The following is a 26,477-nucleotide window of genomic DNA, read 5'->3' as shown; positions in this document are numbered from 1 at the left end:
GGATAATAATCCGCTTTTGATTTTCCCCCTTCCTTCCCTACACCCTCTCTCAAATCCACTAAAAAACGAGGGAAAATCCATAGCGATTAGAAAAACTTCTGACCAAGACATCTTTTTCCTTTTCCTTTCATTTCCTCCCAGCCCTCTTTAGTATTCAGAAGCTGCCTGCATAGCAGAGGTTTCCCTGGGGCTTGCCTGTGCCTAGCATCCCAACCACAGAAAGGGATGCTCGCTGGAGAGGTGGACTGTCCTCTCAGGCTGATGCCACTTGGTGTTCATCACACCATTGTGCAGTTTGACAGCAAGTCACTAGGGTCACCATGGTGTAGTCCAGGAGCTTCTACCAAGATAGGGAGAGTATGGGAGTCCCCTGACTACCTCAGCTGATCCGAGGACCCTTTCTGTGGTCCACCTGAGTACTGCTGCACATCTCAACAAGGTCTAGGAAGGAAAGCACAAAAAAGACTATACGGCGCCAAAGAGACACAGTGATCGCAACTTGGGAGTGTGTAAAAACCGCTCTGGTATTTCTGGGCCTCATCACGCTTCACTGAGATGAAGGACTGTCTTAGGCACTGTTCTGTTGCTGTCAAGAAACACCATGGCCATGGCACCTCTTATAAGGGAAAGCATTTGGTAGAGGTTTGCTTACCGCCTCAGAGTGCAGCCCATCGTCATCCATGGTGGGAAGCTTGGCGGCATGGTGTTGGACAGGTAGCTGTGAGTTCTGCATCTGCCTCTGCAGGCAGCAGGAAGAGAGAGACTCTGGGCATGGGACAGGCTTCTGAAGCCTCAAAGCCTAACCCCAGTGATACTCTCCAACAAGGCCATACTTCCTAATCCTTTCAAATGCTGCCACTCCTGATGACCAGGCCTTCTAAGCTATGAGCCTGTGAGAGACCATTTCCATTCAAACCACCAATTACTAAGAGGTGTACTAACTTAGGAATGCTCAATGTCACCTTCCACAGCCAATTGCCTGGATTTTCTTTTGCCATAGCTGTAGTCACACATTTGGATGCAGGGCAATATTCATCTCTGACCAGCAGTCTTCGTTCCTGGAGAAGTGGGCCTAGATTTTGTGTAACAGTCTGAACAGGGATTCCATGGGCTGGTACACAAAAAAGCAAGGTTAAGATTGCATGAGGGATGCTGGGAGAAGAGCATTTCTATACTTGAGCAAGGAAATCATTGTCGTGCATAGGACAGATTATGCATCCATATGTGGCTGGGCAAAGGGGAGAGTCCATTTTAATTGATCCTACCTTTCAAGATCCAAGTAGCCTGTAATCTCCACTCAACTGTCCATATCTGCTGCAAGTTATACTCCAGCCCTGTTCCCTGAGCTTTACAGGTGCAGGGATGGGGAGGAGGGCATAAAGGGTAGGGAAATGAAGAAAAGTGTCCGAAAGCCTGAAGTGGCTGGGCTGCAGCACAACCCAGACAAGGCATTTGGCCTCTTGACCCCTGGCCCAGGGAATGGCTAAGCACAGGCAGTGGGACAGGAAGAGACAATAGAGGGTAGTTACAATGCCCTTGCCTTGCCCAGGTACCCATGTCCCTAGAAGCTGTTAGCATCTGCTCAGTGAACAATAACTAGCAGCCACAGAGAGCAGGAAATCACAATGCCAAGAAGAGGGCAGGTGCATCTGAATGAGCTACCTGTTCCTGACATCAGCTCTCAGGCAAGGCTCAGCTAGAAATTGACGCATTTTCTACTTAATCCGTGAATCTTCTGATCTACTCCAGGCAGCCTGTGGGACTCCTCCTGTCTGCAGTGTGGGAGGGCCCCTCTACCCACTGTTGGTTCACTCTGGTCACTGATGTAGCAGGAGCCGCTGGACAGGATAGCCCCCTTGTTCTGTCTGCCATACTCACTAAGTCAGGACTTTTAAATATTAGATCCCAGGGCCACCAGCAACCTAGGAAACAGTGAGAGACCACCCGGTGAACAGGTACAGTATGGAACAACAAAGCTACAACAGGAGAGTTTCTCTACTAACCCTTACACAGCTTTGCAGTAGTCTGTAAGCTCTTCCCTAATTTGTTAAGGAAAAGGTCATATTTCTCTTGGGCAAGGGTACCTTTTTTGTTCTTTGCTCTAAGGGCATGACTCCCAAGGATCTTCCCCACCATAACACACACACACACACACACACACACAGAGAGAGAGAGAGAGAGAGAGAGAGAGAGAGAGAGAGAGAGAGAGAGAGAGAGAGAGAGAGAGAGTCATCATGAATATCCACACAATATAGGCGTGACACTATATTAAACAAGTTCATTCTCAACAACAGAGAAGCCACTAGAGGGGTTACCAGAATAATGAGGAGGTGTGGAGGGTGCCAGAGACCCAACCAAGATCAGCACACAGCAGACGCTGATTATGTTAGTCAGCCCAGGTGAACAACTACAGAGGCCAGGGTGAGCATGGAGTGGGGGGGTCATATTTGTTTAGAAACATGGATTTTAATTAGGCTAACTTACTTTTTACCTGTAATTCTTCTTGTACATCACCCAACATTCCCACCTTCAGGTAAATGCTTCTGTGAGCCTGGTTTCTGGAAGGGAGCCAACAGATGCAGAAGAGCAGTCCGTGGAATGTGTGAAGTCATACACACCCTAATTGCAAATGGACAGACACAATAATGACCAGAGCTAATGGGCATTTAGGCTTTCTACATGCACAGAACAGTTTAGTTTAGATTCCAATCATTTTTTTTCATTGAACAAATATGTTTTGAGCACTTAATGAATGTCTTGCACTCTGATGGGTACGTGAAGGAGGCTTTCTGAACCTTGGTATAAACAGGAGAGTAAAAAGCTAATTTGTTTTAAAGACTGCTCTGCTGTCTCTGTAGTATAGGGAATGGCCAAAGGAAAGTGGAAAACCAGGTAGATAGACTGAGCCAGGTGAGAGATGACAGTGGCTTTAACTAAGTAACAGAACTGAAGGAAAACCAAGTTAAGAGGTAGCTGATTGGTCAGCTTAAGACACCTATTTAGTGTCTTCCCACGAGGTACCATGGCAGGTGTTACATATAGAAAGAGGAACAACTTTTGAAGTCAAAAAGTGTAGTGGTTGATTGAGTCCAGGGGATGAGGGGCAGGAGAATTCATAAGCTCTGCTCTATGCTTCAGTTGGAGCAAACGGGAAGATGAAAGAACTTCTCTTTAATTGTGCTTTGCAGTATGCACAATTGTCTCTTACCCACACTATTTTTTCTTCTAGATCTGAGCTACGGTTACACCAGTGGCTTCCCTGGGCCCCAGATCACAGAAGGTGTATCATGAAACTTCTCCACCCTTATAACCACTCCACACTTATACCCCAACAAGCTAATTGAGAGAGCTAATTAACAAGTCAAGTGAGAGCAAGAAGGTTTGGCAGGAAAAGAAAGGGATTTCCCCATTTCATACACTAAACAAGGATTGGATCCAGAACTTTTATATATGGGTGTCCAGGAAATATTTGGATCTGTGGATTGTGACCCAAGGGAGAAATCTCTCCTGCGAGTAAGGGAAGAAACTGAGGCAAACCTGTAAGGGATACAGAAGAGATGGAGAAATAAAGAGGGATCTCAAGGCAAATGAGAAGAAGCCTCCAGAAGCGTAGACAAACCAAGGGAGCATGCTATCATGACAGTCCAGGCAAGGAGACCAGTGTGTAGTGGGCAGGGGTCACTGACACTAGTGATGGGTACGCTGACCACTAAACTAGAACACACAGCAAGAAGGTCACTAGCAACCTCAGAGTATCATCTAGACGGTGGGCAGACATGGACACCAGAATTCTCTGGGTTGTGAGGAGAGTGGGGTCTGGGAAATGAATGCAAACTGTAAACAATGCTTTCAGGAATTTGAAGAGGAGAAAAGAAGGAAGAGTAGTCACAGAGGAACATGGACCAAAGGCAGACTTTTCTGTTACTGCTGCCACTGCTGCAGCTGACCAACACCACCGCCATCATCATAACCATCATTATTATCTAATCATATTAAGAAAGTGAAAGGATAAAAATGACCAGAACAATGGCCCTACAAATAGTAGGCCCTACAAATGAGAGTTCTGTGGGTAGAGTTAAAGTCCTTCGGTAGAACCCCATGATTGAATACAGGTGGCTTCATAAGAAGGAGAGACTGTAAGTGACACTCATGCTCCCTGTCTCTTGCAATCTGATCCCATTACTGTCTTGGGACTTTGCCAGGAAGAAAGCCAGATGCAGCTCTTTAATCTTAGATCAGAACCATGAGTGTGGGGCTATGTGGAAGGGCTGAAAATGAGGAGGACATATGACAAACAGAAGTCTGATTGTAAGGGGTCTCCATAGGAATGAAACCAACAGGAATATATAGCCATGAATCCAAGACTATGTTAGGATAATGTTGGGGTTTAAGTGTGGAGTGGTTATAAGGGTGGAGAAGTTTCATGATACACCTTCTGTCATCTGGGGCCCAGGGAAGCCACTGGTGTAACCGTAGCTCAGATCTAGAAGAACAAATAATGTGGGTAAGAGACAATTGCGCATACTGCAAAGCACAATGTCTGAAGATATTGTATGTACAAGGGCAGGGTAGGGTAGATCAGCTCCAGAGGGAAAGAGCTGCTTTTCTTCTCTGTCACTTGCTCTCTGTGGGCTCACTAATTGGGTGATGCCCACCTATGTTGAGGGCAAACCTTCCCTATTCAGTCCACAGATCTCTTCCCAAATCATCCTCAAAGTCATCCCATTAGTGATGCTTTACCAACTATCTCAGCTCAGTCACACTGACTTCTAAAACTAGTCATCATAGGGCCAACAGAATGCTGGGGTGATTCTGTTCAACACCTCCCAGATTTAGTGAAACAGGTCATGCAGCCACCTGGACTTTGATGTGTGGTGCTGGGGGGATTGCTTTGGTGTGTGTGTGTGTGTGTATGTGTGTGTGTGTGTGTGTGTGTGTGTGTGTGTGTGTGTGTGTGTGTAATTTCTTAGGTGAGGATTTAGAATGTATGAGGTGGTGGTGGTGAAGTTACCTAGATGAGGATTTGGTATGTATGTGTGGTGTGTGTTGGTATGTGGTGTGTGTTGGTGTGTATGTTGTGTGTCTCAGTGTGTGTGTGTGTGTGTGTGTGTGTGTGTGTTTGGGGTTGCCTAGTCTGAAATGATATATTTTAAGTGTTCAGGCTTATTAAGAAAGAAAGTGAATGTACAGAAGTCTGTCTTTAGGACAGGGAGAAAGTCAAGGAACCAAATAGGAGAGATTTAAATGTGACCAGAGAAAAGATCTACCTTAAAACATAGCTTAGGTACTGGGAATTTGGCTCCAATGACTATATTGGCAGCACAGATTGGAATTTCTTCTTCTTCTTCCTCCTCCTCCTCCTCCTCTTCTCCCTCCCCTTCCTCTTCTTCTTCCTCCTCCTTTTCTTCTCCTCCTCCTCCTCCTCCTTCTCCTTCTTCTTCTTCTTCTTTTTCTTCTTCTTCTTCTTCTCACTACTACTACTACTATTGCTTTTGTAGGTAGTCATAAGTGAAGGGAGGGAGCAGATGAGTGTGATTGGGGTACATGATGTAAAATTTCAAAATAATACACTATATAATGATGATGATGAGGAGGAGGAGGAGGAGGAGAAAGAGGAAGAAGAAGAAGAATTATTTAGGAAATAACCAAGTACACTCAGAAGAGCAGAAGAGTCAGGGAATCGTGGGCATAGAATATTAGTAAAACTTCTGAATGGAAGTTTTGGAAGAAAAGGGCCCCCTTCAGAAAAACAATACTGAGCAAAAGTGGCTGCTCTTCACAGGACTTCTTCATCTGGAAGCCCAAACTCACATCAAATGGACCACATAGCATCGTGCTGTGAAGGATCCCAGCAATCCCACAGGTTTAGGGCCGCCCTTTGTTCTGCAGTGTGCTAATATGCTGGCACTATGACAGTATTGGGCATATGTCTTCATCTGACCACTAGCTCTCATGGAATTTCAGATGCTACAATGCTGAGAAAGTGGGGACATCCTACAGATGGAGTCAGTTACAGGGGAGCAGAGCAATGGCAGTCAGTAGGACAGTGATCTTGGGAAGGGGTGTCCAACTCCTAACCTAACCATTTACTGTCTGTTTAACTCTAGGAAAGGAGTTAATCTTTAGAATCTTTTCTCCAAACAAGAGGGAGGATGATAAGAGTTCTGTGAGGTTGGCGTGAAGATTAAATGATAGAATCAAATGACAAAATTAAAATGTCATTATAAAATCATTTAGCAAAATGCCACACATGAAGTAATTGCTCGATGCATGGCATTTAGACCAGTGATAGTCCTATGTCAGCATAAGTTGGAAGTCAAACTAAAGTATATCTCCTCTATCCATATTGTGCTGGCATGTGCATCTTCCCCTTACCCATGCTTCCTCCAGCTGCAACTCTTACAGTTTTTGAATACATCAACTCAGAAGCTTGTCTGTATCTCGTCTGAAAGCCACATATGGCCCTGCAGCCATGTCAGGGAGACGGCTTCTCTTCCAGACCACAAAGGCCTCAGTTGGCTGTGTGTTCAAAAGTTGCTACCGACAGCACAAAATACAAGCATGTCCTTGGTCACTGCAGCTTGTGTGGCAAGATGCCCAGTTCCAGCACTGTGTTCTCTAACTGGAGAAGTGGGCTTGCCACTGATGTGTAGCTAGCCTTGGGTGGCAACTCTATATCAAGGACCTAGTTATCAGTTATTCTAATTGTTATTCTTCACCATGGCCAGCACCCCTAAGCTTTAAAGGAGTTTCCATCCTCTGGATCTATAAACTTGCCCTTGGCTTATTGAGCCGACGATGCTCATTTAACAGAAGTGATTTTAATTACTCATCAGGAACTTCAGAATAAAGGAAGCAAGTGAATAAGTGGCTATGATCCGTCTTTAACCAAGGGTCCCAGCATTCTCCTATCTTAGAGGCACGGCCATTAATGAAGCCCCCACCCTACCACAGGGCTCCTGCCCACTCATAGCACAAGAAATCCACACTGAGAAATCAGGTCTAAGAAAGCAACCAAAAACATGAAGTCTCTAAACAATGTATGTCCTACAGGGACCCTTTCTCTTTGACTTCCACCCTTCCCTACTTTGTGGTGGAAGAATATCTTACAAGCTGGTCCCTCAGAGCAGGAAGTCCTTGTACACACTGGGACCAGCTGATTGTAGGGTTCCATAGCTGCCTGCAGCTATTACGAAGTGGGTTTCTGGAACAGAAGCTGAGGAATAAATAGGGAAGAGGGGCGAAAAGAAGTATGGCTAAGACAATATTCACTGATCAAAGCCCGAAACTTTAATGGCGCCAGACCTTTTAACAGTTTGGGCAAACCCTTCCCCCCAGACTCCAGGCTGAGTTCCGGTAGAAGTTGTCTAGCTTCTCTTGGAGGTCCTCATCTTGACTGCTACTGCAGCTGGGTGGGTCACCTGTTTAATTCAGGAATTCCTAGACCTAGAGGAACAATGAACTTAACCTTTACTTCAAGCACTCGGCCCTAGGTGGAGCAGGATCCTGGCTATCTGGGAGAAGTTAACCTTGACCAAAGTCAAACTCTGACCAAGTGCATGACTGCCCCAATATGGCTCTGTACACTGATAGTGGCTGCCTGGCATCCAATGCAGAAAAAGAATCTGCCAAGCGGTACTCGATTAATAATGTCTTCATTGGCTTACACATGAAGAATGGAATGTCCTCTGTATTTATCTGCAACCTTTTTCTTATATTAAAAATAAGGTCCCAAGAAGTATAGAAATTATCATTTTAGTTCTCTGTAGATGTATCTAACATGTGCCACAAGTCGTTGGTGATGATGGTAAAGAATATTTATGCCAAAACAGAAGAATCTAACCAGTTAACTGAAGTCTGAGGGTCATGCGGTGCTCTGCAAGCTCACTCATCACTATGCCAGAGAATAAGCAACTCGGTTGGCAACGACTTCCTTACACTAAAACTCCTCGAACAGTCTAAAGCACCGTTGTAAATATTAGACCCCAAATTGTCAAAATAAATGAAAGGGGAAGTTTTGTGGTGTGGCAAATTCTTGTCTTCTGCTGTTAAATCATGTTTATTTGCTTACTTGTAATTCACTGGCACTCCCCAGCATCCAGGATGCTACTGAGTTCCTGAGTCCAGCCAGACGCACACAGAGGAGGAAGCATCATGATGAGCAAGTAACTGACAAACATCTCACTGACGTTCCCAACATCCATCTCATTCACTCAAGTCGAGTGTCCTTCATCCACTGGGCCCAGCCTCTCTTCCCTCTGAGAGGCATGTATCATGATGTGCCAGACTCATAATTCTAAGAACGCACAAAACTAGTTTCTCAGGAAGCAATAAACATGCCAAGTATGAGCGTAGAATCTTAAGAAAACCCAGCTTGAGAGATGAGTCACAGGATCTAAATTCTGCCCTGTCACCGTACGCTGTGTAACCACACATCAAGAGGAGTAGGAGTTGGGTGTTTATCAGATGTACTGCCAGGCACCTGTGCCAGGCACAGCTGGGATAGGAAAAAAAGGAAAATCCTCACTCATATACCAAATTCCCTAGAATGTTTTCTCCAATGTAATGTCTATCCCAAGGCCAGGAAATAAGTTTGGGGGCACAAAAGAGTGTCTGTGGCCATGAGTAATTAATCACAGCCATCGCCAGAAACCTGTCAGAAGTTGGATTGCAGGGGGCCATTGGTCCGCAGTTCCCACCTCCCTTGGGGCTGCACAGGGTTGTGCAGAAGACAGAGGTGTGACACAGTTTGGAAAGACCTTCTAGGTTCTGGGTTTGGGTTTATCATTATTCTTTTATGTTTTGTTTTGTTTTGTTTTTACTCAGTCACCATTTTCAAGTGCACAATTCAGTGGCATTAGTTAACTTAAACAGACTTGTACAATCTCTGCTACTCTCTGGTTCCAGACTAGTCTCAGCATTCCAAACAGAACTTCTGTTCCCACTAAATAATAACTTTGCAGTGGCTCTTGGTAAGCGCTAATTTCATTTCTGTTTTTATAAATTTGAATGTTCTAGATGTTACACTGCATGGATGTGGATTCATAGATTTGTCCTGATTTGAGTTCACACAATTATATTTTGTGGCCCATTCTTATGAAGTGTGTTTCAGAACTTCATTTCCTCTTTGGTCACTGGATGGTATCTATGGCGCTCCATAGGAGGACCACACTTACTACAAGAGAAGTAGACTGGGAGTCCAGCCTCCCTTTGATTATGGTTCACAGCTGGAACATCAAATGTAAGGAGAAGCTGGGTCTCTGGGTCAAGCATATCTTTAAACCTTCGTTTTCTTTATAGAGGTGTAAAGAATGGGAAAATTGGACCAGCTCACTTCTAATGTCCCCAGCAGCTTCAAAATTTAAACCTAACTCATCCAAATCTAAACTCATCCAGGAAAGTTCTAGATGATGTCCATTCCCAGTTGAAATTTCCTTAATTTACAATATCCTAGTGCATGATCTGTATTCACAGCCGATTTGCTTGTCATCACCACCACCTCTCCTCCTCCTCCTCCTCCTCCTCCTCCTCCTCCTCCATTTCTCCCCCCTTTCCTACTCTTTCCCCCTTGCCTCTTCTAATTTTTCTCCTTCTCCTTGGTAGCACTAGGAAATGAACTCAGGATCCTCCCACATTGAGCTACATCTATAGCTATTTTACTTTTTATGTTTGTTTGCTTGTTTGTTTGTTTGTTTGTTTGTGGCAGACTCTCACTATGTAACCCTGGCTGTCCTGGAACTCACTATGTAGCCTAGGCTGGCCTCGAACTAGGATATCCCTGCTTCCCTCTGCTTCCCCAGTGCTGGGATTAAATATCATCATGCCTTACGCTTTTTTTTACTTTTTAATGAACAACCTCTTCAGTAATTGTGCCACACAGCCTTTCTTTCTATACTGATGAGTTTAGTTCTATACTCTAGTCACTGTCTCAGAGAATGTTAAGAAGTGTCTGTTTCTCTTGTATACCATTGTTCAACACTCAGCAAATAGATGGTCTTAATGATTGTTTCTGCATGTGATCCATTGTTTTAAAGTTGTGTTGCAGCTTTTCAGAATGCAGACTATTGAAACTGGGTCTACTAAATCTACACCTTGAGGGTGGTGCTCTACTGCATGCTAAACTTCCAGAAACACAGAATTGTATGAAAATAGCATTCATTGAAAATCAGGTGATCTAAAATATCTAATTTTACCACTGATCAGCCATAAAGTCTTATGTTATACAACGGACTTTCTTGACTTTAAAAATCAACCAAGGATCCCTCTACCTATATTATATAGTATAACTATAACACTCTGTGGGGCCAGAGACATGCTCGATCCATTAAAAGCACTGGTTGTTTTTCCAAAGGATCAGGCTCAAGTCTAGCACCCACATGGAGAATCATCTGTAACTCCAGTCACAACGGGTTCTGACACCCCTTCTGGATTCTGAGGGTTCCAAGCATTGCCAGTAGATGCTGGCAAAACACTCATATACATAACATAATTTTAAAAATAACCATTAATTAGTAAGTATGGAAGTACTGAAAGGAGTTTAAATATAATTTAGATACGATTAGACTATTATTACTACATTCACTTACTTAGTAAGTATTACACATCCTGTGCCAGACACTGACTGGAACTGGGGAACAAAACATGCAGAAAACAAATGAGGTACTGATGCTGTGGAGCCTAGATCTAGACTAGTGTGTGTGTGCGTGTGTGTGTGTGTGTGTGTGTGTGTGTGTGTGTAGACATGTCCATTTGTCTACAAATGAGGATGTGACTTAACAATTTCATGTTTGGATCTGCCAAAAGAAGAAGAAAATCTGTAATGTTCTTGTCTACAAGTAAGATCTGCTATATAAGACATAAACAGTGCCAGCTACCAGAAGATAATGTCTGAAGAGCCCAAAGTGGACTTGTCTGCATGAGGGTAGGTGACCAGGGCTCACCCACCTTACAAGTCTTTGCTTCTACCTTCTTGACACTACAAAGAGTCAAGTCAAGTGTGTAACTCCTGGACTAGATCTCTACCATCTGAGATACTGGCCTAAAGAGAAGGAGCAAATTCTTAGAATTTGAGTTTTAATCCTTAGCTGCTATCATGGACAAACAGCTACCTTTCCTATTTTTTGAAATCCCTTTTGGATCTAGAGCTAAAATTCAATTTCCTAATTTTTTTGGAAAAGAAATGAAAATCGTGCTTGGGGAAAGGGAGGAGAGTGACTCAGGAGAGTTCTTTGACTTCAAAAACCCTCAAAGATCTTTTAATGATTTAAATGTAAAGGAATCACAAACATCCTGATGAAATTCCCCCTTGATCTCTACTTGGTGCTTACAGATTCTGGAGGGAAGATTCCTGCAATGAATCTGCTGTATTTTTTTCAAACCTAAAGCATTTGAGATGTCTGGTGAACTCAGTATGGAGTAAATCATATCTTTTTCATAACAATCCCTTCTCCCTAAAGGCAGTGGAGGAAGGAAAGGCCTAATTAAGGAACATTGATTTTTAAGGTCTGTCTTAGGAAAGTGTCTAATAAGGCTATGCTGAGTTGCTAGTGATGTTTACATTGACCCACAGATGTGCTATGAATATACAAAATTAAAATATTAATTGTCTAATCTTGCATTACTTTTCAACATACATTTGGCAAGACTTGTTGCACCGTCTGCAGGAAAACGGTAAATCTCCAAGCTGTCACAATATTGAGGTCTCATATGTATTACTTGCTCTGCATAATTAATTGTAAAGTGATAATTTGTACACATAGATATTTTCATTCAAACATGGAAGTGGGTGTCTCTGCATCTTTGCCTCTGGCAGGTAGGAGAGAGAGTGAATTGGAATTCATGTGCCACCCAGGCACTTACAAGGTCCTTCCTCTCATGGGGCCATGTGACAAGGTGGGTGGCTAAAGGCTCTTCAAGCTGCTTAGCTCAGGACTTGTACCTTTCCTTAACCTTGTCCACCACCTTCCAGGGCTTATCTGTTCCTAAACATTCTAACTGCTGTCCTCCTTCCACTGAATTCTAGTGGCCCTTGCAGTCTGTGTGTATGCCCACTGATAGCCTCTTTCATGTATTGTGACTGTAAAATCCTAGCAGAATCATGATTCTCCATCTTTCAAATCTTTTTGCAATGTTATAGACATACTGTCATGCCTGGCATAGACTTGTTAGGATCTCAGAGGTTCACAAGTGAACTATTTCCATCACACTCATGTTATGGTATGACAGGCCACATTTAACCCTAGTCCATGTGTTGTTTTCATGTGGGGAACCTATTTCCAGAACATATCGGCAGGACATATTCCTTCCTTGTGGCAAAGAACAGATATCTGTGCTCAAAGCATCTATTCACATGTGAAGAGTTAGGAATAAAATATGGCCAACCACAATACTCTTGACCTATGGTACAACATTTAGACAGTGTGAGTTTCCTAAGTGTTGACTATGCAGCCTAGACATGACTGTCAACTAAAGGACATACATGAGGTGTGACCTGCACAGAGTGGTCTTCTGCTTGAACCTCACAACTGCCATGTCCCCCATTCCGCTGCACCACAGTTACTGTTCTTCAGCAACCTCCTGTATGGTGGCCTCTCCCTAAGCAAACTTGAGAGGAGCTTCTAAAGTCTACAGAAGGCATTCATGGAGCGTGTAACAACAAGAACAGCCTCTAGTTGTCTGAAGCAATAAGGAATTATGTTGGCTAACAGAACCAGAAGTCCATATTTAGTCACTGTTCAAGGCAGGCACTGTCTCGGCCCCTTCCCCCTCGCTGGGTTTCCTCTTTCTCTAAGTCAAGTAGCAGCCATGAGCAATGTAGGCAAGATGGGTTTACATCTAATGGGGGCAAACATGTGGCTTGTCATTGTCCCTATGAAGAGTAAGGTAAGTACCAGTCACCTTTCAGCAACCCTCTCTTGCATCTCTTTGGTCTGAAGAGGGCCACTCAGCCTATTCTGAAACAGTCACCAAGGGAGATTGGATAGTCCTGAAAGGCATCAGGCTCATTCAGTAAGCTGCCTTGGACAGTAGCAGAATACTAAGTCAGGGGTGGTGAAGGCCAGACTTGCATTCTAGATCTCACAGGTGTTAACCCCATGTGCATGGCTTAGAGCCTCTTTCCATGAGCTGGTGGCTCCCTAGGGCATCCTTATCTTGGCTTTTTGAGTGACTGGTGCACCCCAGATGTCATGATTCAACACTTAGTCCTATGTCATGAGAATAAAATAGCATCTCTAATTATGATAATGAATGACCAGAGTGCCCAGGGAAGCTTATCACAGTACCCATTATTGCAACAAGTCCCCTCCCACCCACCATTACACTTGACTTGCCAGGCCAGTGGGAATGAGGAAGAAGGTGGTAATTAGGTGGACAGACCAGATTGCTTTATAGTACCTCAGGTTGGAGACAAAGGCCCAGAAAACAGAATGGTCCAACATAACATAGCAGTTCCTTGGGGGAAAGGAAAGTTCTTATTCCTTCCTGTGTTCACCAGCATCTTATTACAAGATAATAGTAGAGGTGGGCCGTTTCTGTCTCAGACGGTATTGGTGGTTTTATGAGTATCTCCAATGCATTCTTGATTGGTGCCTGGTATGAAAGGGGATCCAAGCTGGGTCATCAGAGTACTGGGGCCTTTACCTGGGGCTGCAGTGGGGAGTGTGAGACAGAAAGAAAGGAAGTGGTAAATGTTAATCTAGGATAGTGAAGGGTAGGATTGGGCAGGGAGCAAGGACTGGTTCAGGGAGGATGTGGTACAGGTAGTCCCTCCAGGGACCAGGAGCTACTCTGGGCCATGTAACTTTGCCAGGAATGAAATGGGGAGCAACTATTCCCTCCCAGGGAATATGTCCATGCTGCCTGTTGCTTGGGCTTTTACACTTCTTTGTCCTCCTGAAAGAAACTTTGGTCTTTGGACTGATCTTGTTCGACCTTGCTCCATTTCCTCTAGGCCTTTAGATTTGTCATAGACCCAAACATTGTCTTTTGGTTTGTTTGGGTTTTTTTTCCCCTCTCTGATGCAATGCATGTAGGCCTAGTAGTCACTCAGGAGGGCCTAGTGTTAGTTCCTACTGTTTGGTCTCAAATATTATTATTAACAAACTCACCACCCACTCTTGTCCAAACACCCCTCCTCTCTTCTACTCTCCCCTCTTACCCTTAACACCTTCTGAGGTTCTTCCACATCTAAATTGTTACTCTTAGGGAGATAGAAAAGGGGCAACCCAGAATTCTGAGCTGAGCCTCCACTTCTCTGGCTGCCAGTAGCCACAAGGCCATGGAGGCAATTTAATGGCTGGGCAGTTTTAACACAAAGTCCCTGCTTGGTGTCTGCAGCACAGTACACATTGGATTGGGCCATATGGAGACTTTTCCACCAGATGCACTGGCGGCTTCGCTCTGTCTGCAAAAATCTCTATTAGAGTTTTTTTTTTAATTAGACAAATGTCAGTGTTTTATTCAGGGTAGGAAACTGTTTTCTGAGTTTGACAACAATGCCATTTTCAAAGAATCTCGGTATGGCGACGGCTGCCTTTTCTTTGCAAGCCTTCTTCCCACCTTGTGTCTTCTGCTTAGATAGGCCATGCCTGGAACATAAAATTGTCATACTGCCACCACCAGCACCACCCTCTCTCCTTCTGTCACCCCATGGAGCTTTATGTCTTCTGTGGCTTCCTACCTCCCATACCCTCCTGCCCCGACTCCGTCTGTTCAGAGACAATTGCTTCCCCAGAGAAGACAAAATGCAGAAACGTCTAGCCTGGGGCAGAGTGTTTATGTAGCTTACCTTTCCCCCTGACAGATGCAACACTACTAAACCCGAGGCTTAGTCCAGGATTACCTTTGGGCCTTTCTGCCTTCACAATCATAGACCAGCAAGGAATCTCATCAGAACTCCCTCTTCAGGCTTTGTGAACTCTGTTGAGATTTCACTGCACCCAGTTAGAATTCACTGCAGACCTCATTTCCTGGACAGAGAGGTGTGTTATGGAAAACATATTAAATTGAATCTGGACTCTAGCTAGTCCAGCTATCTTACTGGCTACCAGATTTTAGTCTTTGAGTGACTGAGACACTCCCCCAATTTCCTTATTCATATAATAGCAATATTATGATCTACTTCACGGGACTGTTCTAAGAGTTAATAAGTGAGTTTGTGAAAATCTCTCAACATGGCATCTGTGTCTTTGAAAGCTCTTGTAAATAGTAGTAGCAGGAGTTTTCTTTAGAATGACCCAGTGACTTCTGGGTCTGACCACAAACTTTCCAGGTCCTTGACAGGCCTGGTGTTTCCCATACATACAAACTACTTAGACGATGATTTAAAGAGTCTTCTGCTTGCCCAAAAGCACCAAAAAGGACTTATGAGTCCCAAATTCCCAGAGTGGACTCTTGTGCCACCGCCTGTGTCCTTTGGTGGTACTGTACCTCTTGTAATCTAAGGCTTCTTTCATTTAATGCTGTGTGTGTGTGTGTGTCACATAGCTACACCACACCACCTGACCTGAGTATTCACACTCACCTCCTCCTGGAAGGTCTGCAGTGGGGTTCTGCGAAGGCTTATGCCTTTGAGGAATGCAAGACTGAGCCTTCTGTCAGGTCTCAGAGAGCTAGGACACTGTAGAGGAAACTAGCCTGCGGATACATACAGGGCTCAGTCGGCTTTGTTGCTCTGGGTTCAGATCGGCAATTTAGATGGATTTTAATGACTCTAAAACATTTTATCTTTTACAACCCCTGGAACTGCTATGCACCCTTAACAAATTGCAGGCTTTCCGTCCCTCGCTGCCTGTCATCTTCAGTTAATACAGGGTCCATTAGGACTCGAGAAACTTATTATTGCAATAAAAAAATATATCCTATCCATATCACAGACCATATATCTGGAGCTTGCATAACACTCTCCCAGGGATTAATCCATATTTTAACCAAGTGTCTCATAATGGTGACGTTTTGGCCCCATGCACAGCCATTTCTATGAATACTGAGAGGGTAGTAGCAAAAGGTCACTGAGGTCAACAAACTGTCTCTCCTGGCATTATGGAGGACAAAGGGCAATTCCATATCTTCTGCTAGACTTCTCAGGAGACTTCTGGCCAGCTAAAAATGTGACAGAGAGTGGAGACTGATGTTGCTGTGTCACCTTGGGGAAGCCCACTCTCCATTGCAGCGAGGGTGTAGGGTATGGTGCATTTCTGAGTTCATAGCACCAGTTCTTCATCAGAGCCATATTCTGAGAGTCAGTGTTAAGCACGCCCAGATTATTACGTTCATTCTTTCAGCATCAGGGCTAGCAGGCACTATGACAGAAGCAAAGAACTTACAAGGTTCATTTCAATGAATCCTTGTGCTTTTGACTAAATAAAACACCAGACTAGTGAAGTCCACACTGAATTCCACAGCCACACCTCTGCATGCATGCTCCTTGGGGACACATTCTTGTTATCATATATCCCATAGAAAATACACCTGAAATCCCCTATCCTTCATGACCCTATGATGCCATCCTACCCATCTGCATTGTAAGGCATGAATAAGGCCCTGGGTTAAAGCCCCAGCTTGGCAAAGCAAAACAAAACAATACCAACCCAAATGCATGTACATGCTGAAGATATAGCAGTAAGAGAAACAAACAGGATCCGTCTCTTCATACAATGACACTCCGTTGTAAGAAACGGGATCATAAATGAAATGGTGGTGTATGTCGCCCGTTCAGTATTGATAAGTCTATGGGGGAAGGAAAAGCGAGCATGAAGCTTTGGGGGCTCGTGGATGGCGGTGTGATCTCATGGAAGGCAGTCACAAAAAGTGTCATTGAAAAGAAGACACACAGTAAAGATCTCAGGGAGCTTAGGAACATACAGCACAGAGCATAGAAAAAGGACGATAGGCACCCTCGTACCCGGGAGGGGAGTGTCTGGATGTGGCCATGAAACTTAGTGCTATGTGGTTGGGACAGTTGGGAGAGAGGAGAGTGAAGGGCAAAAGGAGTCAGGCCGGCCAGCCTTATGTGTATCGCTGGCATTTCCATTTTATTTTCTCCTTATGAGACCTGTGTATCTTCCCTGCTAGAGAGGTGTGCTCAGGTCCACAGCTTCAGACCAGCTCCGCACCCTGCTGTTCTTAGTCTCAGAATGCTTTCTTAACAAATTGCAGAGAAGGTCCATTCCACGATTTATTCCCTTTAATTTTTTACTGAAGCTCTCCTGTGCTTTCCTGCTGTCTTTCCAGTCTAAGGCTCCTTGGCTAGCCCCGCATCTGCAGGACATCTTTTTCTTAGAGTTCACTGTTATGTGCTATGGGAAATGATCTTGCCTTTCAATTTCCCCTCTATCACAATCATCACAAGGTGTTGAGGAAGCTATGATACTCTTTGATGAAAGTAATCATAACTATATTTGACACAGATGATTATTTGATAAACTGCAGAGCCTTCCTCCTGGTAGGCTGTGCAGTGAATAAGGAGTCTCCACCAGGAATATGGGAGGCATGTGGACCGCAACAGCACCCACAGTATCCTAACAATGGTGACATTTCCAAGTGATGGGAAGAGAGTTTGTGCTTTGACAGAGTCTCCTCTAGAAATCCAAATATTTAAACAGGGACAGTACTGATGCTATCCGTTAAGTCTGAGGTCATTGTGTGATATTCCATGAGATGTGAGCTGATTTGCATGATGGGGGTGATCACATGGCAGGGATACAAAACAGAATAAGGAAGTTGAGCATCCCTTCCTGGCTTGGCTTCCCTTCTGTCTTTGGATAGTCACACAATGAACCTTCTTCATGATCTTCAACTGAATAAAAATATTCAGAAGGCAAAAATTGGAAATTTGGACAAACTTAAAAGATAGCACAATCCACAGAGGGGGACAGCAGCTGTCCCACAAGAAAGCAGACAGCTGCCTAGAACTTTGAGAGTTCCAGAGGAGAGTGTTAGGGACCTAAGAGGATGGCAGTTTTTCAGGTGGTAAGTTGTTTTATGAGAGATGAGATTTACATCTTCTAGTTTTATTACTATTCCTAATTCCTAGTGAATACACCGAACAACACGAAAAGACATGAGGTCTGAGCAAAGTAACTGATTTTTGGTTACAGAGCCCCATCTATTTACCTGAAGAGCAGAGATTGAGATTACTGATTAGGAAGCAGGGCAATAGCTCAGTCAGTAGTGGCTGCCACAAAAGCATGAAGACCTGAGTTCAGGTCCCTGGCACCCACGCAAAAGTCAGTTGTGGCAGTGCCATCAGTAATCATGGGGAGCCACCCACTCTAACCAAATCAGTGAACACCATGTTCAGTGAGTGATCCTATGTATAAATTAAATAAATAGATAGATAGATAGATAGATAGATAGATTGATAGATAGATAGATAAATAAATAAATAAATAAATAAATAAATAAATAAATAAATAAATAAATAAATAAATAAGGGAGTGACTGGTTGTCAACCCCTTTGACCTACATATACACCTAAGTACCTACATATCCATGCATGCAGGTGTATATGCATGTATGTACATATATACACAAAAAGTATATACAGTGTACACAATGCATACACACACACACACACACACACACACAAAATGGTCAGAAGTAGTGACATAGAACTTCATGCTCTGACCATCTGATATTGGCTGGAACATGTCTCTTTGAGAGTCATCTTTTATTGATAGAGGCAGCCTCAATTGGTGATGGCATGGCTAACAATTTTCCAACTTTACAACTGGACAAAGAAGATGTGGATTCACTGGGAACCATATACTGAAGTTTGAATTTGAACCTGTCTAAGGGATGGTGCTATATCATGTGATCCTCTCAGGAGATGCTAACCAGGGGCCACAAGCCATAGCTGCCAGTCATTGTCACTGTCATAATGGCGAACCGTGGACACTGCCTCACGCTATGAAGCTCATGCAGACTGTGCAGTGTGGGTCAAGTATGTTAAAGGTATTTTCAATTTACAATAGTTCTAAGCATATCTAGCTTAAGTCCATTGTAAGTCAAGAAATACCTACACCTCCTTGTCTTATGCCTCGGTTTCCCCTTCCTGGCAGAAGACTGAGGTTCTTTCTCTGCATCTGCCACTTTGTAACTAAACAATCAATAGAGGAAAAAGCCTCTGAAGCCACACAAGGCAGAGTGACTTTGATTTCAGTGACTGGGAGATACATCTTTGAATGTGCTACCTCTTGAGTGGTCAGCAGGCAAAAAGGGAGCACATCAGAAGATCTTCAAAGGCAGCGGTGTGCGTGGGGAGAACGGGGAGCCTGAATCTGAGGGAAGGATTCAGAGAACAGCAGGCTGGGCTGCAGCGGTGCCAAGCAATGGCAGCCTGGGGCTCTGCGCACCTCCCAGCCTTGAAGTCAGCCTGGCGTTTTGTTCTATAAAGCATCTGCTTCAGCAGATAAAATGATTTTTGACCTGGAGACCTGCACTGACAACGTTGTAGACAGACCCCCAAGCAGAACTGCCCTGCCTCTCTCTGGTCTCATGCCCCGGATACAGGTGCTTTTCCCTTGCTGTGCAACACCAGGAGCTTTACACGGATGAATATGGCTGAAGTAAAACCCCCGGAACAGCTCAGGGCCACTTTCCCACTGTAGCCGTTCCTGGTGTGTTATTTTGTTCACTCTCAGCACTCGTTGACAGGTGTCTGATAGGACTGTTGTCAGGCTGTAGGGTTGTGTGAGAACTCCAGCTCACATACCCCTCTGGTATTCTATAACAGGTTCCTGAACAGACAGATTAAAAGATGCATGAGACACCTTTTAGCAAGCTCAAATAAATCACACGCCAATCCAATGTTCAGGGTAGGCTCTGAGTGTGCTTACAGATCATGCATGGAACAGGCGCTGAGCAATAAACAGCAGACGTAATTAGACTGTGGTCCTGGAATCTAGACGAGAAGGATGTCCTGAGAAGTCTTACATCCTGGAGATGCATCCTAGACAGATGCGTTGAAGTCATATAGCATTATTTGCATCCCAGTGCTGACATCTGAATGAGATATGGGGTTTCCTCACTATCTCTCAGAGGCCTGTCCATCAATAACTCTGAACTTCAAACTACTATAGGACCATCTCTTTTGCTAATACATATGAACCCCTACATCTCTTTGCCCACCTGTGGCAGTTGGCTGGAATCAAGACAAGTCCTGCTTTTGAGAACAGAAGCCTGTGAATTGAGCCTTCATATCTTCTACAAATGAAACCAAATGGCATCAGAGCCTCCTTTGATGGAAATAGTTATTTTCACTGTACTACACAGACACCAAGTATAGTATTGTCTTTTGTGCCAAATCCAAGTAGCTCTAAGTTTTCCCCAACTGCCCCCGACACACAGCATAGCTGCACCCCTAAAGAACCACTTGCCATACCCTCTTCTGTGTCATCGCCATCCTCTTCCACCTCAGCTATTTGTCCTATGCTTTTGAAATTTATCATGCATTTCATGTTTATTGTATACTTTTCTTGGGGCTGTCCTAGATACACACCTTCAAAGAACATCTCACAGTTTCGAGTCTCTGGGGTCTGGATGTCTCTAAGGAATCCTGCCGATGCTTGTAGACACAAGGAGATGCTACAAATATTTAGTGAAGCAGGCTAAAACTAGATGAGACAAGATTAAGTGAGTACATTGTGCCTATCTCCTCCCTTGACCTCCTTACCGGGGCTGTAGCTGTGTTAAGCAGTAGCAGAAGACAGATTGTTTTCTTGGTGAAGTAAGAAGAGTATTATAAAACAGATTATTTTCTTTCCTGCTGTCAAAAACATGTATTTAAAGTCATCAGTTGGACGCCATCAGAAGCTGAGCCGAGAAGTGTGGCTAAGAAGTCTTAAGGAAATGCTCTTAGCGATGACCTCTTATTCAAAGGAGATGGCTTGACTGCATGTCGGCTATGTTTCTGCTGCTCTGGAAGAAGTCCCCTTTAATGACAGCCATACCCTGACTAGTGACCATTCTGCTTTGAGCAAATACTCAAAGTTTGGGGGCTCTGGGCCATAAAAAATATAGACATTTACCTTGAATGTGGATTTACAGCGTCAAGATTTTGTGCCAAACGAAGCTTGAAATGGATCATCTGAAGTACAGCATCCAAGTGGTAAAAATAGTCCTAAAATCTTTACCTTTGTGTTAACAGGAAGCTTCAAAGGAAACAGTCCTCTTAGAACAAGGCAGTGTGCTCTGTGCCATCTTTACAAAAGCCATCATATTTTCAAGTTGGGAAGGACCTTTGGGGTCTTATAGTGGTGCTTCCTCCCTATGCAAAAATCCAGTAGGAGAATTAGCCCCAAGCCAATTTTGACACATACCTCTACCAAAGGAAGGTCTGTTTCAGAATAATCTGCTAAGGGACTGCTTTTATTGCTAGGTAGCTGGAGCTAATGTGAGTCTTCCAAACACGGTACCCAAATAACCCACCTCACTAGAGGGAACAGCGGTGGCACTTTTAATGTGTTGCATTTTCTTTGATTTAGAACCATCTTCTTATTTTTTCCAGCCAGCCACATTCATTGTTCTGTTGACCTATTAAGGTGATTACAGAAAGCCTCGGTGGCCCAGCGGATCTCATTTCATCATGGTCAGCCTCCTGCAATGGCAAGCCTTCGAATGTGTCATAAATCCAATAGGCTGACCATCTCCAGGAGCCCAGCAAAGAGGCTTCAGCTTTTTTTGTTTCCACTTAGGCCAGGGTTATGGGTAGTAATAAACTCAGCAGTCAAGGCCGGAAATGTGATAATAGTGGGGAATGAGAAAAAATGAGTGGAGAAGGAAAAGCCAAGCCAGAAAAAACGCCCAGCGTTCCTTGCTTTGCTGAGTTTTCAAATTCATTAGCAAGCTCAATTATTCAATTCCCCCATTTTAATCTCTAATTAAACACTGCCGCAGACACTGTATCTATGGAGAGTTGAATTGAAGTGGCCTCCTTTTAATAATTGTGAACCTCTGATCTCTGTACTGTTAACCCAGAGGGAGGGGGAGGAAAACTTATTTTAAAACAAGATAGGACAAAGAGAAGGAAAACGGTGAGTACCAAAAACTTTGTGCGAAGTAGTAATTGTAGAAGGATGTTATTTTCCCTCCAAATATAGCAAAGATGACTACACAGCTTCCAGCATTTTTCTATAGTAATTTCTTAAATCAAAAGCATATTTGCTGACAAGAGAGTGCCTTAGCACAGCCATTCCTTTTGGAATAATTAGACAAGGAAGAAAACAAAGGGCCTGGCCTATACAATATGTTGCCAAGGAATAATACGTTCTGTTTTTCTTATTTCACAAGATCCTAAGGCCCTGGGCTTCCTTTAAAAAGGAATATATTGTTTGGCTGAAGTAGTGAGATAAATATAGCCAAAGACATAGGAAGGTAGGATTTTGGTAACTGAATTTTTTTATTTAAAGAAAAGACCCTCCTGAGAGATGAAGGTACATTCACAGAACCTTGGAGGGGGTGGGATTAATATACAGGTAAGAGGGGGAAATAGAATATATGTGATACATGGTACACCTTCCATGACCATAGCCATGGTCAGCTATGTCCTCACATCAAAGCCACTTCCTGGCAGGCTGCCCAGTAGATGTTGGTTCTGTTGTTCATCCTCTCAATAGACTGTGGACCCACTGAGTGTAGTACGCTTATGCCCTCTGAACCTGTGGGAATCAACACCTACTCTCAGAGAAAGTTCTAGATTAATGTTTGTGAACCAGTTTGCTACACCAGGAAGGCCTAATTATGAGCACATTCATTCACATCTCATCCCCCAAAATTCTTAAGTGGATTACACAACAGTGTCTATTTTTAATTTTTGAGATTATAATTAAAACATTTCTCCCATCCCTTTCTTCCCTCCAAATCCTCTCATATGCCCCTCCTGACTCTACCTCAAACTCCTTATTAGCCTCTTTATACACTAATTGCTATTGCACGCATATATGTATAAACATATATTCCAAAATATAATATTTTAAGTCACAAAATGTAAATTTTATACATATAAACATATGAATGTATGTGCACATATGCATTTCAAATAACTAAATTTATTCAACAAAAATAATCAGAATGAGTAAAAGCCAGAGATTATAAACAATGGGAATTGCTCTACAACAGACACAAGAATATGACATCTAGCCAAGAACAAGATCTCTTTCACAGATTATCCAGACTCTTTCCCTACAGTTTGTGAATTTCTGTCAATGTGAAAGCTGGGACCCGCTACCCAGGCCAGCTGATGCTTACATGATCCCAAAGCCCTGAGTATGGTTCAGGTGACTGACACTACTGACGTGATACTCTCAGGGTCTTTCAGGATTCAGGGTGATGCCCAGAAGAATCAGCCAGAGCATGCATTGACTGTTCCTGGGATATTCCAGTGTAGCTGTCCCCAGAGCCACCTGACAAATATTGGTATCATTTTATGGTATCATTTATGGTATCAATGGTATGACATCAATTTCAGGGAAACTCATTGGTCAATTCCTATTCAAAAATAGAAAACCAGTTTTTGAAGTAGATGTCTTGAGTATTCTCAGAAGCATGGATTTGATGGGATGTATCAAGTGTGGGGAAAAAAAGATTTTCATTCTCTGCTCTCATGATGGTTATAAGCATGTAGAGGAGATGAATTACCATTCATCAACATTGTGTCAGCATTACATATGGTGACTTATACATTCAAGTCTTAGCATAAATAGAATCATGCTATAATTTGTATCTGGAATGCTTCGCAAAGGCTGGAGTGTTAAAGGTTTAGTTTTGGATACTAATAGCAAGTGGCAGAGTCTTCAGGAGGCAGGATCTAGGGGAGGAAGTTAGGTTATTGGCAGTCTGCTCTTAATAAGGGAGACCTCAGCTTTTTTCAGCTTCTTTTCCTCTGTTCCTTTGCTTTCTGCTATAATTTCAAGCAGCTTGCTTTCCTCCTTGCTTCCTGCGATGGTGTGCTTCCTTAGCATGGCCCCAAACTGGCAGGGTCAAGGAATCACAGCTGAAGTATCTGATTCAAATCACTGAGGAGATGTCAAGAGCTTCTGTCTCCTGTAACAGTTTCCCAGAAGGACCACCATCATCCCATCAGCCTTTGCCTGTGTTTCCTCTAGTCAATATCTTCCTTCCTTACTGATCGAACAGTCTGGGTGTGCTCCCTCCGGCTCTTTGCACTCCCCTCCTGAGAGAATGGTCATGGATTTGCTGAGACTGTACAGAATTTTTTAGCTGTCTCCTCTTAAAGTAGCCCCTGCTCCCCAAGGAAAAGGCCACAACTACTTGCTGCAAGGATAAAGATGGTGTCTTTGTCAGCACTTCCCAGAAACAGAAAAGGATAAGAGCTGAACTTAAACCTAGTGGAAGTTTGAAACATGGACATGAGCTGGTTAGTGTCATTGTCCCAGCGCCTAGAGTTTGGTACCACATTTTGGTCTTTACTGATACCCACTTTAAATCTAGTCTAGGGTCCTATCATTTTCCCATCTCCTATCAACTTGTGCTTCTCCCCATGGCTAAAACTGAAAGATGGTTACTTGAACTAATTGGGAACTGTTTTGAGCATGTCATTAAATAGGTGTTATGCTTTGCTTCAAAAGGGACACCCTGGAAGAGCCCCCCAGAGCCCTGAACATATACAATCAATACCTTGCCTCAACCATTGATACCTTGCCCATCAGTTAAATATCATTACAGGAAAGATTTCAACAAGATCACGGCACATTATACTTTAAAGTTTGACTTTAAAGGATGCCTGGGCTTTGCTGAAAGGCATTAGTAATGGAATTCTTTATCTCTGAGCTTAATTTATTCTGAGGAGAATAGGGCCATTATCTTAAATCTATTTTTTTCAACAGAGAAAACAGGCCTCAGAAGTCCAGCGTTTATAAAGAAATCATTGTTTAATTACCTTTTTGTTTAACCCCTTGAGGAAGGAAAGGAAGAAGGAAGTTATTTATTAGAAAATAAATAGCATTCCTATTGAGCTGTTATTCATAAAGTTTCTTTTTTTTTCTTCTTTCTGCCCTTCTTTTTCTCATGCTTCTTGCTTCCATCTCTCAAATGAAATGAAGAGTTTTTTTAAATAGTTGGGAACTCCACTGAACCCATTTTCCTTGGTCATGGGTGATGAGTGAGTCTAGGGTTTGCAGAATTCAGGGATCTAGGAGGGGGGAGCCATTCCAGTATTCCACTCCCTACTGTCAGATGAATGCAAGCATGAGCTTCCTGACTCAAAGGACAGGTTATCTAGATGCAAAAGAGCTGACCTGGGGAGGAAAAAGCCCGCTGCTGCATCTTTTACAAAACTCCAAAAGCCAAGCAACTAATTGCATGACTTGTTGCTTCCACACCAGCTAACTGAAGAGCATTGCTGGTCTCCAGGAGGCCAGACCTATAGCTGTGGAAACTCCCCTACCTCATCTTGCTCCCACATTCTTGACTTTCAGTTGTGATACTTAAAACTCAACCATGAGGGACTCAGGGGTCCCTTGTAATCGAAATGGTATACTCAGATGTTGTCAAACGTCGGGGCAGCTGCTACCCTAAGCCTAGGCTAGAACAAGCTCCCTATTCATTGCTTTCGCTAGATAGCACCTTTAGCTACAGCTGCTTCTGGAACCTGTCCTAGGATTTGTCTGGCCTGACAAATTGCATGACTCCCAAAGGCAGATCAGTGATCCGGCTCTGAGGAAATCTTCTACTGCATTGCTATATGCGGCTTAAGTGGAAAAGAAAAGTGAGCCCTATTATAATTCTAGGAACTGGAAGCTAATCAGAGCCTCACATCTGCCTTTCAGCTCCTTTTTGCCTCTGTCAAGTAGGATAGGTGACCCTTTTTGTAAATACTGCCGTTATCAGAGATTTTGCGTTTAATGGGTACTGGGTCATATTTTACAAGTGTGAATAACTTTAAGGTCCTCCATTCACTTCTTCTAAGTAATCTGCATATCTACAAGAAGAGAAAGGCTATAAAGAAGCAACCAGGCTCCTGTTCTGGTCAGCAGCTCCTGATATTCATTATCTCCAAGCTCAGAGGCAGTGGGTCCCCAAATCCCACAGGAGGGGGTATATTTCCATCTGTAAGAGTGGGGCCCAGGCTGTCTCTCTTGATGCTGTTTTCAGTTTGGCTTTGGTTTTTTTGTTTTGTTTTGTTTTGTTTTGTTTTGTTTTGTTTTGTTTTATAAGCCCACACCATTCTGGAAGGTGCTTGTTTGTGACTGGCTAATTGGCTTTCTACCTTCAGTGAGCCTTTGTCAAGCTGCAGCCACAGGACCCTCAGGAATAACATGACAAGACTGCCCCACCTGCCCCACCCTTCCCACCAGTCTCACCCTGTCTTTACAGCTCCACTGATCTGACAAGAAGTGTCAGAGTGCATTTGAAAGGGGAAACAGAGTTGGACCCTAACCACTGCAATCACTACTTACCTTGGCATTTACCATATACTTTGAGTTAAGTGCTATTCTTTTAAGCTGAATATAAACTGG

The sequence above is a fragment of the Apodemus sylvaticus genome, chromosome 7 (assembly GCF_947179515.1).
Source record: "Apodemus sylvaticus chromosome 7, mApoSyl1.1, whole genome shotgun sequence".
NCBI classification, from domain to species: domain Eukaryota; kingdom Metazoa; phylum Chordata; class Mammalia; order Rodentia; family Muridae; genus Apodemus; species Apodemus sylvaticus.
Note: the sequence above shows the minus strand (reverse complement) of the source record.